The following is an 18,352-nucleotide window of genomic DNA, read 5'->3' on the forward strand; positions in this document are numbered from 1 at the left end:
TTACCTCTGACAAACAATCTCCATCCACCATTACATACATACATACATACACACATTATCATCAGCAAGAGTCATCGAATTCGATTCCACCAATCCAGAGACGATCTCCATCGAATTTTCGCACGCCACCGGGGGCGTTAGATTCGCACACGTCGTTTGAGAGCCTCTGGACCGATACCTGCCGAAGAACTAGTATCACACGTATAATAATATAATGCGAGATGCACATATATATACATATATATATACTAGATGGTTTGCAACATCTTCGAAACGGCCTTTCGATTCAGTCGCCTCTGGTACGGCGCGTGGGCCGCCCGCCCGATCGTCCGTTCGAATTCCGCTTTATTCATTCGTTCAGTAATAAATATAAATAAATAATCGAATCAAAACATTCGCAGATGTTTTTCGAACCGGTACGGTGCAAAATTTCGCCGGATCTTTCGACACGAAGCGCCGAAACGACGAACGAAGTCAATGCATCGAAAGTGCATCGATTTTAATATTCAATGACTCATGTATGTATTCAATGAATGAAAACGATTAGTTTTAGAACGTTTTAATATTTAACACCCATCGCTTGAAAATATGACGTTGCGCTATTGTGATCACATTTGAGTTTTGATCACATTAAACGACGTTAAAAGTTTGCACGTTACGTCTTACTTGATTGGTTTATTTATTTATATATTATCTTAGCTATCAAGCTAATTTAAAAATGCATCTTAATTACTTAACTCTAAAATTTATAATTAACTTATATGTACTGTCCCTCACAGAGGTGTCTCTTCACACCTCGCAAGAATGCATCCATGGTCTTAGCAGACCTGATGCACTCAGGGAGGGCATTATACATGAGCACACCCCTGTAAAAAACACCCCCAGCTGTCTTATTTTTACATACCTCCTTTATTCTTACTCTACTTACAATTAGTTTGTCCTAATTTCTAGTATAAAAATTATGTTTATCTCTATTCCTTAATCATCAAAGTGGTAAGGCAATAACTTATGATCTTACTTATAATTTTTAAGGTACGCACATTGTATTTAGACAACTTTTTAATCATTTCCTATTGTGATTACGTATAATAATTGCATTTAATACCTACTGCATTATTGTATACCGTCTAATTTTAACAGTCATTTTTTATTGTGATCTAATCTGGGCTTTGACTATTAAAAGTAGCGATTAAGATGATGCGTTTAAAGATTATATAATACTGACTAGTATATGTACATATATAAGATATTTATTGTATTCAGACAAATTGTTATACCATCATGTCTTAAAGTGACCACATTTGAAATTTTTATTTTAAACGATTAAATAATAAAATGATAAATTTTTCATGATATTGTTTGTATTGGGGCAAATTTTACATGGTCATTTCTTATTGCATTCGAAACATATTTTACGGTGTTTAAATTTTAATTATACTAAACTATGCCTACAAACTTGATTTTTGTACGTATACAAACATATATACAAAGAAATTTAATGGGTTAAAAGTTCATCCACACTGAATATAACACAATAGTATGTTCGAAACTCCAAATTAGTCGTTCAATGATCTCGGTATTGAAGAAAAAAATATATAAATACCACACGTAAATCTGAATTGTTTATTCAATCCCAAGTTGGTCAATATAAACAGGTTTTTAGTATTGGATTTTAACACGTTAACGCGTGAATCAAATCGAATAATATAATTGTCAATATAAATGTATGTAGTTGAATCATCGTCGTTTCATGAAAGTCTGACCCAAAAGCTTATAGACTCGGAATCGAAATAAATATTGACTATTCTTTAATGTAAACGAGCCATGACTGCTTTCACAGGTATTCGACAAATATTATTATTGATGCCGTTACCGGCAATGAGTTGTTTTGACGTACAAATTAATCATTATCGTCGGATAAAACTTAATGGACGACAACGTGCTAATTGTTAATCTGTCTGGGGGAAAAATGTTGACATTCCATGTCTGCAATATATCGTTAATATGTGTGTAATGAAAGTGTCGTTTAATAATTACACGGGTACAGTGATTACATGTAATAACAGAAATAAAATATACACACACGTACACAATGAATGTATGATAAATGAGACGCGAGGTCTATATTGAACGCCTACCCCGATTACGTCACGTCATTACAATATGTACGTGTAATATTATTAAAAGCCGGATAATGTAATCAATCGATCGCGTTATATAATCGAGATTTCTCTCAAGATACGTATGCACAATATTTGCACCTAAAGACAAAACGTTATTGCCATGTTTAAGACGTTATAAATTTACGTGCAAGGTTGGTTTGTGTGAATCTTATATATAATTTGGAAAGAGACTATGTATCCTTCGTTCGTTCGTTCGTAGATCCGTGACGTCATCGAACAAATTATTCGATTTATATTTTTTTCGATTCATAGGCGCCGATTCGATTTTGGCGCTGATTCGATTAGGCTCTGATTCGCCTAGACAGCAAATGCTTAGGAGGGCGCAGAGGGCGTAGCCCTAGACGGCAAAGGTACAGGGGGGCGCAGGGGGCGTAGCCCTAGACGGCAAATGCTCAGGGGGGCGCAGGGGGCGTAGCCCTAGACGGCAAAGGTTCAGGAGGACGCAGAGGGCGTAGCTCTAGGGGGCGCAGACGCCGGGGGCGTACATTTATTTTTTATAAGAATCTTTCTATATATGTTTGTTCGTGACAGTCAATTTAATAAAAAAAAAACAAATGAGTATTCGAATAAATTTATATAAAATAAAACTATTCAAATAAATTTAATAAAATGTTTACTATTAGATTAGTCATGTTTAAGCGGTTTATTTTACAAATACCGAGCGAAGCCGGGTAATACAGTTAGTCTGTTATAAATTTAAACGTGGTAAATGCTGGGATTCCCGTTAAAATTAATTAAACAACTTTTAAATGCACTCAAATATTGACACTGTTGAAAATTTGCGCAATTATTCAATGTTGAAATGTTTTTGGCGGTTTAAAGCTCGCAAAATATGTACTGTGTGCGTGAGGGCCTTAGTATTTAAGATGTGTATGCTTTTGACGTCATTTCAATCATTGAATGTGGTTGAATAATTCAAATTCGTCAAAAAAGGTCATAGACATACTCAAAAATGCCGAAATTTATTTTTATAACAACAAATTTTTTTATTTATTTTTTAACGGGTAACCCCAACGCGCCTTTCTTGCCAGAAACATTTTAAATTTGATACAAGTACTATTAGTATTATACAAAGTAAATACATATCGATTAACGCCCATAGAGACATCTATGGTCAAATTTGTAAATTTCCAGCATTGTGTACAATTCAGCGAAATTCGAGACTGCTGAACGCTCGAGATTTGCGAGAAAATCGTTAAGGTTGACAATTTGTAGGACACGTTTCAATGAAAATCAGACAACTTGGCAAACTCTGATAGGAAACTTTCGACTTGGAGTCACAAATCCAAGGTCTGGCCAGCAGAAACCAGTGGGATTTGAACCAGTGACCACTTTTTTAAAAGCATTATATGCTAACCATTAGTCTATTCTTATGTTATCCAATCAATGGAATGGCACCGGGTTCGATCCCTGGGCCCGGGCCTTGAATGAAAATGAATTTTTCAGAGTATGCTGTTGGTCAGACCTGGATTTGTGACTCCAGGTTGATCGTTTCCTATCAGAGTTTGCCAATTTTCTCTGATTTCATTGTTGAAACGGTTCCCGGAAAAAAATTGGCTAAAAACCCTTCCTACCTACTATGTCACCACTATTTGAAGTATGATTGATGTACAATAAAATGTATGTACAATTCATAGATGTCTCGTTAATTTGCGAGTTTTTCAGTGTCTCGTAATTCAACGACTTGTAATAAAAATGTTGCATTTGTATTTGTAATTTGTAATTGGCCAGGAAGGCGCATTGGAATTTACCTATAAGGCCTTCCTGGTATATATGTAAAAAAAAAAAAAAAATACATATGTACGGTCCAGCTAAAACCGAATATAAAAACAGTATATGCAGATAGAAGAAAAAAACTGCTATATACACAATTTTGCTGCCAATATTTCCTTTAGGCAAATCTTTCAGAATTTAGCGCCATTAATTGAAAATATATTTGATTCATTAATTTTACTATTGGTGTTTTAATTTTTTATCCAGCAGTATACATACATAGCTCTGTGGTTGTGTTTATGTTTAGCACCAAGAGATTATTGGGTTCGATCCCGGGCCAATCTTTAATAAACTGCTCAAAAACCTATTTACAATTCTTATAAATGCTCATAATGGGTTTGGTGCAAGCGCTCGACAATCACCAGACAGACTGAACGACAGATAAACTGGATGGCAGCTTTAAACCCAATTCTCGTCTTCTCGAATGATAGATTGCACATCAGATGACGAATAACCTTTCGATGTGCACAGATGCAATTATTAAAATTGAGTTGGATCTTTCTGGCGAGTTTAATAAGGCAAGATTCGATAAGTTCCGAATCTTGCCTTATTAAACTCGCCAGAAAGTTTCAACTCAATTTTAATAATTGCATCTGTGCACATCGAAAGGTTACTCGTCATCTGATGTGCAATCTACATATTCGAGAAGACGAGAATTGCGTTTAAAGCTACCATCCAGTTTATCTGTCGTTCAGTCTGTCTGGTGATTGTCGAGCGCTTGCACCGCACCGGCTCATAATACATCTAATACATAATATTAAGTAAAGATTCTCTAAAGTCGACGATCTAAAGCATATTGTTTTTAGGTAATCTGTGTACAGTAGTTATATATAAATTTGTAATACATGTGGAAAATAGACGTGTCTTTGATCAGCCGATCTATTCGCAGATATGGCGGCGTTTTCAAGACTTCATTGTTCTTGAGCGAAGGTTTTAGACAAAGTGGCTGCTCGGCAGCCAAAGGTTGACCAGCAGAAGGTGGGGGAAACCCACCAGCTCCAAGATTTGCAATTTTTGTGGGCAGCATCAGGCCGCCGAGTCCAAGGACATAGCGGCGACAGTTCGGCTCTGAACGCGAGCGACGCTGGACGACCACCAGCTAATACAAACTCCATGTAACGACAGTCATAATAAAAGTCATAAAAACATCGACGAACCCCGCGGATTCGATTGCGAAATAATACATGGTGATCTCGCGGAACGATTGTGTATTTTGCCCTTACTTTTTCACAACGCGAAATACTCGATAATAGTGAAAGGCCGCGCGCGCCGATCGCGAATGTTGCAACGAATTCGATCGATTGTTTTTTTCTCGATTTTATTCTCGTTTGGCGATTTATGTATGTAATAATAAGCGGGTTTGCACAGTGAGTGAAGTGCACTGGGAGTGCAAATGTAATTGCATTCAAATTTTGAAATTTTCAGAAGCCTCAGGCTACATTCGAAACGTTAAGACCTTCTAAGTGGTTAAATTGCCCTTGCACGCCCACCTTTTTAATACATATTTTATTAAGCACCAGTGAAGTTTTTTTTTTTAATATATTTCAAACATACCTTTGACTCACTGTCGGTCCATAAATTAAAAGCGGAATTGTATTTTATGCATCAATTTTTTCAACACGAAACATTCGTAAAACTTCACATTTACACCTGTATAGGAAATTACTTATTAATACAAACATAATTCATACAAATTAAAACAAAAAATATTCCAGAGCATATTTTAAGTGATGCACTTTTAAATAATACTGTATTGGCTTGATCTATAAAAGGTTTTTATTTAAAAAAGCGACACGAAAAGAGGGGGGGGGGACGCCTTATGTTTCAAAGGTAGAGTTTCAAAAAGGTAGGATTTATCTTGTTTATTTTTTAATATAAAAAATACATTATGAATTTAATTAAAGAATACACAAAAGCCATGTTCAAGGTTATGGTAGTATACTTTATTTGGTAAACGGAATAATTCACACATTGCTATCGGACAACAATTATTGCCACGAAAATCACAAATATGGAATATCTGGCAATCGAGTTCTCGATGGAATTTTCGGGTGTCAGATGATCCGTAATCGAGTTTTATTGACATGTGCGAGATCGCCTTGTGCGGAATTATCACCGAACCACTATATATACGTATGTATGTATGTAGGTAGTTTGTATTAATACATACTTTTTGTTTTTTTTCATATAATATAATGGTGATCGCCTTGTTATGGGTTTGAGTGAAGATTTTTTTTTCAAAAATCAGTTTAAAAATGGGCGTGGGGGGGGGGGGGTCGCCTTATAGTCAGTCGTCCTATAGTCGGGCCAATATGGTACTATTCTTAATGATTTTTTTAAGCTAAGATAAAAATTGCATCTCCACTGTGTGCTTATTCGTATATTACATTAAAAACTTCCAAAACATTTAATTTATATTAATTAATTTCGTTGTTATGTTTGGCTTACGACCTTCGAACTCGTCAGCGCAGTGTTTAGTCGATTGAATGTACAAATTTAATATATTCTGAGTTTTTTTTTCATTTTTGTGAATTTAAGAGTATTCAAATATAAACGGCAGTGTGCGATTGCATAATTAGTGTGAAAAAAGTGCAACGATATGCAATGGGATTCGGCGAGCTGCGACATTGAAATCTACTGCGAATCCGACCAAACAATAAACAGGTACTGTGCTATTGTTTTACTCTTTTCAATAGTCAATTAAAATATTCATGTATTACAAACAGCTACATCGTGCTATATGTTTATTAAAAATATCTGCATATAATTGCGAAAAAGATCATAAAGGCTACATGTGGCACATCCGGTCGGAAAATGCGAATTTGATTTTGATTTTTAAATGCTTTTTATTATTACTGAATTATGTTCACAATACATCTTATATCTATTTTGATAGCTATTGATCTACTGATCATTTTCAATTTTGTTAGTAATCATAGTATTATATTATTATAATGTTAATATGTAGAGCGTAATAGGAAAAAGAGCTCAAAAACCTATTTACAATTCTTGTAAATGCTCATAATACATCTAATACATAATATTAATTAAAGACTCTCTTAAGTCGATGACCTAAAGCAGATTGTTTTTAGGTAATCTGTGTTTATACCTGAAGGGTATAGACATTTTGTTGTAATCACCGAGACTCTTCACAAGTGTGTTAGTATGGTTATTAGTGATTCTGTCATAGAATCTACTGTTTAGTTTGTTAGTAATGTCTGTAACAAACGGAATATTATTTATGGCATACAGTTTTTTCAAGTTAGTATATATGGGTGTATTATAAATTATTTTTAGAGATTTATTTTGTATTATTTGGAGTTTGGAAAGGTTAGTATTCGAGGGAAAATGCGAATGAAATCCACGATTGCAATGAAATTTTAAATAAAATTTTGTTCTCGTATTAAATAAATAATTGAATGATTTTGTTTTATTTTTTCGTTCGAATATTGACGTTGGGCAATCGCCTGAAGAAACGGTCGTATTGTTTTTTCGGCTCCACGTAAAGGTCAGTTTATGTTGTGGAATTTGAACAATATAATAAAATCGTGTATAAAACGAAATTAATTGCATTGTCTTTGTGTATTGGCAGCCTTGCGTCGGCAATTTTGACATAATTAGGTCGATTCGTTAACGTGCAAATAATTGCCGAAGTAATAGTATCGTACTTTCGAGCTCTGAAAAAATTCGCCTACGCGCTTTTTTTTCGCTCAAAACAATTCACGAGTGCAGTTATTACCTGGTCACGATTTTTATTTCGCTCTGTGGAACTGTTCGCGTGTGGGTAACGTTTTTTTTCAATCTATTTTGATGCGGAAGTCGTTTTGAGGTTAGGTTGGATTTTGACAGTTGATTCCTAGTGTGCGTTAGAAATATAACAGCTTTTCGTAATGGTTTTTAATTCATTCATCATCATTACATACATACATATTTGAATTCATTTATTCTATATATTTATATTTTTCTTCCTTAACAATTTGAATAAATATTTATTATATTTAAAACAATGACAATATACAGTGTATCTAAGTATCAATGCAAGACTACATATATTATCTATTGCGATGATGGTTAAAGTAAAGCAGTTAAGAGGGCTGTACGCTTGAAACCTTAATTTTGTTACCGTTCCTTTCTTCGATATATATATATATATATTGAGTGTATGTATATATTGAGTGAATGCGACAATATATATCAATATATATATTGAGTGAATGCGACAGTTGCGCTTCGACCAGATAAAACGTATTTTAAATTGACAAAATCGAGGTTTCGTATTCTACTATTTTCTCCTCCAAAACTGGACCAATTTTTAAAAAAATTTCATCATCGGTATGAGAAAGATACTTTCTGTGCATCTATCGGCGTATTTTTTTTAAAATCGACCGTTAAATAAGCACGCTGGACTCGTTTCGTGGGTGTAAAAAAGAGGCGATTTTATAGATGTTTGGCGGCTCCTAGCTCATATAAAAAATAATTAATCAAAAAAATAAAACGATAGATGCACCCCAATGGTAGATATCCATAGCATATTAAAAAATAATTTCTCTAGTGCCATAATTGAGGAAGGGAGAAGTATAGTACGTTTGTATGGACAAGGCGCTGCTGTCCAGCCCTCTTAAGTTGGTACTCGATGATGCTTCTTCTGTGCCATAAATTTCAAGCTTTTAATGGATTTACATAAAAAGTGCTTACTTATTCGCTATTACAAGATTCACGACGTGAAGAAAACATCATCATATATGTGTATATAATATCTAATAGCGCTATTCTGTATGTCTGTATGCTGTGTATCTGTGTGTCTGTGGATCTGTGTGCGATAACGCTCGCTGTACTATAATAGTCACAGTTAAATCACTGCCAACAAAACGTACGAATATAATAACAGATCAACAAAAAACTTCTATATAACTATATTCTGTTTTCTACCAATGTTTCTTTTAAGAAAATAAGTCTCAGGATTTAGCGCCATCTATAGAATATTATTTAATTAATTATTTTTTCTATTGGTGTTTTACATATATTGTTTATAATTTGTAGGTACATAGGTAGTTTTTATCATTTTTTTTATATTAAACAATCTATATGTATGTATATACATATATCTATATACATATATAAAAATGAATGTCTGTGTGTGTGTGTCTCGAATAGGCTCCTAAACCACTGAACCGATTACGATGGAACTTTCAGGATTTGTTCTATACATGTCCGGGAAGCTTACTGTAAAAAAACGGGAAAAACAGGAACGGAAACGGGAAAAATGGGAATGAGTGTCATTGCAACGCAAAAATTTCAAATGTGTTCGTTGTCTGCGTTTTTTCGACAAATGGGAACGGGAACGAGAGTTGCATGCGTTATTATGGCGTTGCAACGCATGCCGGGTTCAGTTAGTATTATTTAAAAATCAATGTTTGTTTGTCTGTCTGTCACGTATGCGTTATTATACCATTCAACCGATTGCGATGAAACTTACATGAGTTATTTTGTTTATGCCCGCGATAGTTCTGTAAAAAAAATCGCTCAAAAACGGGAACGGTAATGGGAATAAAATAGGAATGATTGGCATTGCAACGCAATAATTTCAAATGTGGTTCACCTGCGTTGTTAGGGTAAAATAAACAAACAATTGAATAATTTCAAATGTGTTTGTCGCCTGCGTTTTTCCGACAAATGAGAATGTGAATTGCATGCGTTATTGTGGCATTGCAACGCATGCCGAGTTCAGCTAGTTAAATATAAATTAAATATATTTAAAAGGTATATTATGATATTACATCGGGAACATTACTAGGATCTACATACATAAATAAAGTTAGGCCGCCTAAGTTGTTTGTAACCGTTTCAACAATGAAATCAGATAAATTGGAAAACTATGAGAGGAAATTATCGACTGGCCAGCAGCACTGGGACAGGGATTGAACCTACCACCCCTCAGTTGATAGCATTATACTCTAACCACTGAACTGTATTACTGGTTATATAGACAATATACGAAACTTATGATATCAAATTCATAATATTATATTATACTAGTGGTTTTACCCGGCTTCGCTCGGTATTTGTAATATAAACCGCTTAAGCATGGCAAAGCAATCTTATTGTAAATATTCATTCGTTTTTTTATTAAATGAATTTGAATCGAAAAAAATAATATTCAACGATATCGATATCGTCGTCATTGAAACTTTGATTTGCTATCGATGTTCCCAACAAACCTTACATACTTACATCTCTTTAGAAATTATATATTAGATATGTAGATATGTATGTATGTACAAATGTATTTTAAAATATTCTGCTATTATTGTTTTTAATCGGCAACGATTTCGTTCACAAATAACCCTTTAACAAAGTTCATTGTTATACGCTTCGATGATGCGTTAAACTTTTTTTATTACAATACATATTATATGACATATCGTATAATTTACTGCGACCAGGTCACCATTTATAGTTCCGAAGGCTTTCGAGGAGGCGTTTAAAACATCTGACACTTTAGAACCGTACGAAAAAACGTATCCTAACAAACGTCCTCGTTTCAAAAACCCAACCCACAATTGACATTTTGTTATAAAATTGCAATATACAATACTTAAGTATATATATGTACATACATATATACATATATTAATATTGACGTGTTTGTTTGTCGACTATACAGATCCACAATTTTCAACTCGAGTTCATAAAATTCAGTAGGAATAATACTATCATATTGGTTTTGAATTCGTCGATTATATTATACAATCTTCAATCTTCGATTATATTATACAATCTTCATGTACAGGTATAAACACCTGTTAGCCTCACATACATACATAAATGTACATATGTTTACACTTTAATGCCTTTTAATGGCCGCCTCATTGCAGAACGCTTAATTGCCGAGCCAAACTGCTGAATTTGCATTATTTTAAAAAGGTACACGTTTGCCAATTTCCAGTTTTCGAGTGCGCAACTCGTGTCGCTGACATTAAATTATCGTAATGACGTACGGACGGAAATGTTCCACACCTGCTGAAACGACACATGGAATATTCATCGATTCATAGCTGATGGGATAGCGCGTGTCAAACGTGATGGCTCTCGCGATCGTGCAAAACATAGTTACACACGTACATACTCGTAGGTACCGCACCGCGCCTCTATTAAATTAATAAGCACGATATCGCGAATTTATTATTCGCGGATCGAATTAGCGAAAGCGCTTAAACGCTTATATAAAAGAACATCTGTGGCCGTTTAATAAAATGGCGAACAAACAGCGGTGTTTAATCTGAATTTCAGATCGTGTTCGTCCGTGCCGAAACGAATCGTCTGTATTTATGTACTTACATACATACTTGCGTATACTTTTATTTGGTTGATGGGGTTTTTCGACGTTCGAGACGTAAAAGAAAATAAAAAATGGTCTTATTATTGTAAAACAAAACGTTCGATTGCATCAATTAACGACCCATTGTGTGTGTGTGTGTGTGTGTTTGTGATTGTATTCGATTTCACAAACTTTGAAAAGAATCGAACAATTAATAAGTTATTCGGGTTTCGCTTTTGTCCGCTCGTTTGAGTCTCTTTTTGTTTATGTACGAATTTTATTCTGGATTCGTTCGAACGTATTCATTTGTATTGCATTATTATTGTGTTGCAAATATCTTATTCTTTTCGGAAAGACGTACACGTATTGTGCTTTAGTGCGATGCTTTTATCTCACGATAGTGGATATCGTGATTTGTATTGATATTTTCTCTTATTGAAAAAAGTTTCAATGGTTATCCCCCGCCCCCCCTTTAAGCATGAAATAAAATTTCAACGAGCGGATAATTTTAAGAATATCCCAGATTTATTTCCACGTTTTCGCGATCGTTCAGTTTGCAAATTGTTCCTGTAAGAGTATCTGAAAGAGCAGATATATATGCAGGGCTGCCGAGAGGGCTGCATTTTTATATGCGAAAAATCTATCAGGAACTATTAGAAAAATACTTATGTACATATATGAAAAATTCCAGTTTTTGAAATAATCGAATATGAAAGTATGATATAACAGATCCGATTTCACATAGGCACAAAGACTGCGAGGATCGAAAAATAATAAACACTAAGCATTAAAAAAATGTATGCATTTTTATGTAGAATAATTTAAAATATCAATATCGATCAGTCGAACGTCCCAACATGGGGCCCCTTAAATAGTCCGGGACCTGGAACTTTAACCCCAGCTTCCTCCACCATTTCGGTGGCCCCAGGTATATGCATGTTCTCATTGAGTAATTTTAAGAGAAAATTTGTTGAGAAATTTAAATTTAACTAACGTTATGAAAAATGGAGTCGAAAGTTTCTCGTCTTGGGATGTGGTAACGGGAGATGGACCACAATTAAAATATGTCGTATTTTATATTTAGTGAAAGAAATCTCGAAACGCTCTATATTTAGGGCAAGAATACACTGATTGGTACGGGATGTCACGTCCATTGGCTCACCGCTGTGACCGTTTCACAGTGGGGGTTCCCCAAACCGAATTCACGTGCAGAGTGCATATGATTAATACAAGGATAAAATATCACCGAAAACAATCCAGGGGGTGATTTTGGGACTGTGCTCGTTGTATATGGGCTAGGGGTGCTGAGTTTTTTCGCATGTTTAAAAGTATTAAAAAAAAACACGTCCCAGTGAAGAACTTGGCAATTGTTACCTTAAAACTATGCAATAAATACGCAAGTATGAATATTTTCATAAAAATAATTCAAATGTCAATTTTAGATGCCATGGAACCAATCCGCATTTATAATTAGTATTTGGCTTAGCAACTTCGTGAATATTTTTTAAAAGTAAACTAAATAGCGAACCGTTAAATCTGACGTATCGCTTGTTCTTCCTGAACGTTTATAAACGGACCTTGAATAAGTCGTGAAAATTAGGCAAACTCTGCAGACGCGGCTATTATGTACATATATCACAGATATTAATGTCAATCAAATCATACCGGAAAAGTGTGTTGAAAGATCGGTTGCCTTTTCTTCCCATCTCCACTGGAATGGAAAAATCAATTGTATAATGAAACTGGCTTGTTAATTGAACATTTGTTCGCTAATTTTGGGATAATTTCTGCTCAATGAATGGACATACATATGTTTGTACATAATGGCTGATTGAATTTGGATTTGTACTATCATTACTGTAGTTAGTGAAATCAACACTTGGCCAATTAACGGTGGGTCAGTCATTATACGCGTTGGCTTGAACTTCACAAGAGAAGACTCATCGTGTCTTCTTTTTTTCAGAAGGTCGACCTTCTTCTGAGCACGCACGTGACTCGGAAAAACTAAGAAGATGCTTTTGCCGTGCTGTTGCGGTTTCGCGATCGTTTCAAGAAACGCATCTCTCGGCTCGCTGGCCATACATATGTATACCCTAAGTCTTATGTATTTTCGATATTTAATCGCTTTGTTTACGACGATCGAATCGCATTCTGCGTGAGGAAGACTAAGTGCTCGCTTATCCGCAATGTGCAAAGGCGCAGACGTACTTAATCGTACGGCACGACACCTGGGTAGACTCCAGCTGTGATGGGCGTCTCCTCATGTCAGTGTTAATTCGTAAGGTCTTATTATTTCTCATACATTTCTTCAAAATATGGGAATCGCCGCTATCGATCACTCTCGAATCTATGTATGTCAATATAAGGATAAAGTATCACCGAAAACACTCTAGGGGGTGAGTTTTGGTTTGGATTGCCGTAGCATAGATTGGCCGTGTGCTAGGAGTCTTTTTAAATGTGCAAATAATCTGAAAACAACAACAATACGTGAATACATTGCTGTTCAAACTTTCGTGTGAAATTGTTGTATTTTATTTTATCAACCTTTCAATCTCCCGCTTTACGAACCATAAATTGATAATTTCTGCTTTATCGGAATATTTTTAGAGGATATTAAATTTTAAAAATATTTCTTGGAAAAATTCCATTGAAGCATTTCAATAAAAACAAACAAGATATATTTTTTACTAACCTCTTCTTGCTTTTTATACCTTTTATATTGAGATTTTTAATACAAGGCTCGTTTGTCGTATACTTTAGTACCACTCACATACATACATTGTCGAATATGGAATACAATATTTCACAACACTTTTATGGCTTTTCTTTTATTAAATTACATTACATTATATATAATTCGTTAATATATATATATACATATCATATCATGTATATGTATATGTATATATATGTAATGTAATGCCAAAATGGTCCAAACTTAAACTTAAAATAAATAGATAAAACAATATTTTAATCACATAATATGCACTAATGTATATTTGTAGATTGACAATAAACAACCAACCATACATATGCATATACAAATGTCGCTATGACGTCATTCAACCGCATTACTGCACTAGCAACAACTAAAAATAAAAACAATAACACAAAAGTGGCACTAAAACAGCATTGTCCATAAATGTTTCACACACACACACATCCTCCAAAACTTGGTATAAAAATTTTCAAAGAATATCCACGACGTGCACTACCGAAAAACAATTCTTAGAAATTGACATCATGCTCGACCTTTTCGCTCTGAATTTTTTTCCAATCGATTAAACGGGCGTTTGGTTTTTTTTCTTTTGGTTCATCGCGTATCAAATTATGTATGTAGTATATTAAATGCGATCATCCGTGTTTTGCACAATAGTAATGCTACCGTCGAACACGAGCCGGACACGACGCGCGTTTGACGTAACACGACACTCATAACCCATATTAGGCTATACCGTTGGCTGCACACGAACATGTGTGTGCATAATACATTTGGCTAGAGATTTTCATCTGATTTCGATTCGGAGATGACTGCTGCTGACGTGTGTCGAGTTCGATTTGGGTCCTGGAAGAAGTGCGCGTGTCGCCTCATGAATATACATACATACATATACACACGGTCATTAGAGCGTATTCTGTGTTCTGTTCTTTGTTTGTCTCTTGCGACCTTCGTGAGGCTTTGACGCATCGTTGACACCGTTTCAACCATCCCAATTAGGCGTCCAGGCTCATTTCGTATTCGTGTGTTTACCGCGGTGAGTTATAAATCGATCGGATCAGATGATGTGTGTGTGAAGGTGTTGAGGTGGTTTCTGTGAATTTTTTAATCGACTCCTAGCCGTGGGTTTTTGGTTTTTTTTTATTTATTTAATTGATTTTTTACTGTTACACTGAGAATTGGTTGATTTGCTTCGAGTATTTTTAAAAGCGCGGCGAGTGGAGTAAAGGGGTGATGCAAATTGACAGCAAGGGTTGTGGATGCTTAGCACTTGCCGCACTGTGATGGATAGCGAGTAGCCGGGACGAATATTTTATTTTATTTCTCCAAATACGTATAGTGAATGCAGGATCTTTATATTTTATGTATTCCTGATGTTAACCTCTATGACTCGAATTGTGTCATCTATGTATGTACAATATGTACATATATATAAAAATGAATGTCTATTTGTCTGTCTGTCTCGTATAGGCTTCTAAACCACTCAACCAATTACGATGGAACTTTCAGGATTTTTTGTATGCATGTCCGGGAAGCTTACTGTAAAACAAAATCGCCCAAAAACGGGAACGGAAACGGGAATAAGTGGCATTGTAATAATCTCACATCTCGTAAAGGAGACCCAACCAACAAAAATCATTATCATATTCGAATGCAGTGGGTCAAACTTTGGTAAAGATTGGTTAGTCTCCGCTCTGGTAATTTTTTTTTGTTGCTCAGTGTTATTAGTAGAGGCCGGAATCTGAAGGGGCTGTTTATTGTTCGAAGATTGTAAATGCATTGTTAAAGGTTTGCCGAACCTTTTTTACAAAGGATTTACAACAATTGAACAATAGGCGGCACATTTCCGACCCCTTCAGATTCCGGCCTCTAGTTATTAGTCACATTCCGATCGCCTAAAAGACAATTTTTCCCATGAAAATCGCACTCGTTAGTACGATGGACTTTTTGGCTGCCAGATATTCCGTTATAGAGATTTTAGTGACTTTTTGGCGATAATCACCGAACCATATTCATAGATTGATATTCCAGGAAATACATAATTAATTGGAAAGACACCTACATACATATTATACATACATACATGTGCATATTTCATTCAAATACATGATGAAACTTGCGGACTCGTCGAATCGTTGATTGGACACAATGTGTGAAGGCTAATAAGGTGCAATACGTACATATGTACATATGTGTATAGAATTAGCGGACTTCTCGGAATCGTCATTCTCGGATTCGACCCGGCATGGCAGGTCGCGATATTGACAGTTCATTCTAATCGCGAACGCACTGTACGTTTTCCTTGTCCGGTGCATTCGGAATGTGCTCTGGGCGTGGGCAGCTCGGTATACACTTACATACATAGATATTTGTAGTTTGCCTGGCGAGTGGGCAAAAGCTCGGCTCGTGGGCGAGCGATGTGCGCGAAAATGGACTCGGACCGAGCCGCCATCGGGAGGAGGCTGACGTCAGCCGTCGGTCCTTTCAGCCGGCTGCTGAATCATCATCGTCATCGGTGGTGGTGGTGGTGGTGGTGGTGGTTTTCATTGACGACGCGATGTGTGCGTTGTAGCGGGACGTCGACCCACTCCACTGCGAGATGGTGGAATATGTCTGCATTATATGTATGTATGTATGCACTCGTATTATACATCTGCTTGGTATACTTGGAGGTGCACTTGACCCGTTCGAAGGACCGGTGCTTGTGTTGCGGTCGCGGTCGGTTTGGCATCGGACGCTCGGTTGGTCTAGTTTTGTGGCTGTGTTTTGCCGATTTTATCTCGACCGGAAGTGCAGGGTACCTTTTGAGATTTGAGATTTGCCTTTACGTGGTGTTCTCTGAAAGTGTTTGGCGTGTCGAGCTGAAATTTCGTATCCATTGTATAAGTTTCAGCATTATATATGTATGTACTAGTGTTGTACCCGATGACATATCATCGCATGGGGTGTTGGCATATTAAGTTATTAAATAAAAAAATATTAAAATAAATGTGTCCGAACACTCGGTCGAATTTTTTTCAAATATATATTTTTATTTATTTATATAATTTTAGCTATCTAGCTAATTTAAAAAATACATTCTTAAGCGGGCTGGACAGCAGCGCCTTGTCCATACAAACGTACTATACTTCTCCCTTCCTCAATTATGGCACTAGAGAAATTATTTTTTAATATGCTATGGATATCCACCATTGGGGTGCATCTATCGTTTTATTTTTTTGATTAATTATTTTTTATAGGAGCTAAGAGCCGCCAAACATCTATAAAATCGCCTCTTTTTTACACCCACGAAACGAGTCCAGCGTGCTTATTTAACGGTCGATTTTAAAAAAAATACGCCGATAGATGCACAGAAAGTATCTTTCTCATATTGATGATGAAATTTTTTGAAAAATTGGTCCAGTTTTGGAGGAGAAAATAGGAGAATACGAAACCTCGATTTTGTCAATTTAAAATACGTTTATCTGGTCGAAGCGCAACTGTCGCATTCACTCAATATATATATTGATATATATATATATATATATATATATATATATATATATATATATATATATATATATATATATATATATATATATATATTGTCGCATTCACTCAATATATACATACACTCAATATATATATCGAAGAAAGGAACGGTAACAAAATTAAGGTTTCGGGTGTACAGCCCTTTTAATTTACTTAATTTATATGCACTGTCCTTCACAGAGGTGTCTCCCCACACCTCGCAAGAATGCATGCACGGTCTTAGAAAACCGGACGCACTCAGGGAGGGTATTGTACACGAGCACACCCCTGTGAAAAACACCACCAGCTGTCTTCTTTTTTCTAACTCTAAATTGTTCTTGTTTCTAGTATAATAGCTATGTACATCTCTTTATACATACTTAATATTTATATTTAACGGTTTAATATGAAAAAAAAATGGTAAAAACTACCTACCTACCTATATGTTATCCAGCAGCATAGCTCGGTCGTTAAGCTTCTGCCTAACACCGAGAGGCGCCGGGTTCGATCCCATGAACTGCCCTCGATTGAAAAGAATATTTCTGAGTATATATGTAGTGCTGTTGGTCAGACCTGGATATTTGTGGCTCCAGGTCGTTCGTTTCCTATCAGAGTTTGCCAATTTTTTTGATTTCATTGTTGAAACGGTTCCCGATTAAATTGGCTAAAAAGCTTCCTACGTACTATGTCACCACTATTTGAGTATGATTAATGTACAATAAAATTTATGTACAATTAATTTGCGAGTTTTCAATGTCTCGTAATTCAGTGACTTGTCTAATAAAAATGCTGTATCGCTTGTAATTGGTCAGGAAGGCGCATTGGGGTTTACCTGTAAGGCCTTCCTGG

General features: G+C 35.6%; 2 protein-coding genes across 3 annotated transcripts in view; one reads left to right on the forward strand and one right to left on the reverse strand.

The window, feature by feature from the left end:
* Window positions 1-18,352, reverse strand: part of LOC143909201 (uncharacterized) — a 171,080-nt gene that overhangs the window by 147,346 nt on the left and 5,382 nt on the right. The gene's annotated exons all lie outside the window — the stretch shown is intronic.
* blo (bloated) overlaps window positions 289-18,352 on the forward strand; it is a 107,307-nt gene continuing 89,243 nt past the window's right edge. The window contains exons 1-2 of one of the 2 annotated variants that reach the window (XM_077427680.1): window positions 289-518; window positions 6,495-6,620. The gene's annotated coding sequence lies outside the window, so the exon portion shown is untranslated. Of the gene's footprint in view, window positions 519-4,845; window positions 5,072-6,494; window positions 6,621-18,352 lie in introns of those variants that run through there. The other variant, XM_077427679.1, reaches the window with a different exon arrangement.

The sequence above is a fragment of the Arctopsyche grandis genome, chromosome 3, assembly GCF_051622035.1.
Source record: "Arctopsyche grandis isolate Sample6627 chromosome 3, ASM5162203v2, whole genome shotgun sequence".
Lineage (NCBI taxonomy): Eukaryota > Metazoa > Arthropoda > Insecta > Trichoptera > Hydropsychidae > Arctopsyche > Arctopsyche grandis.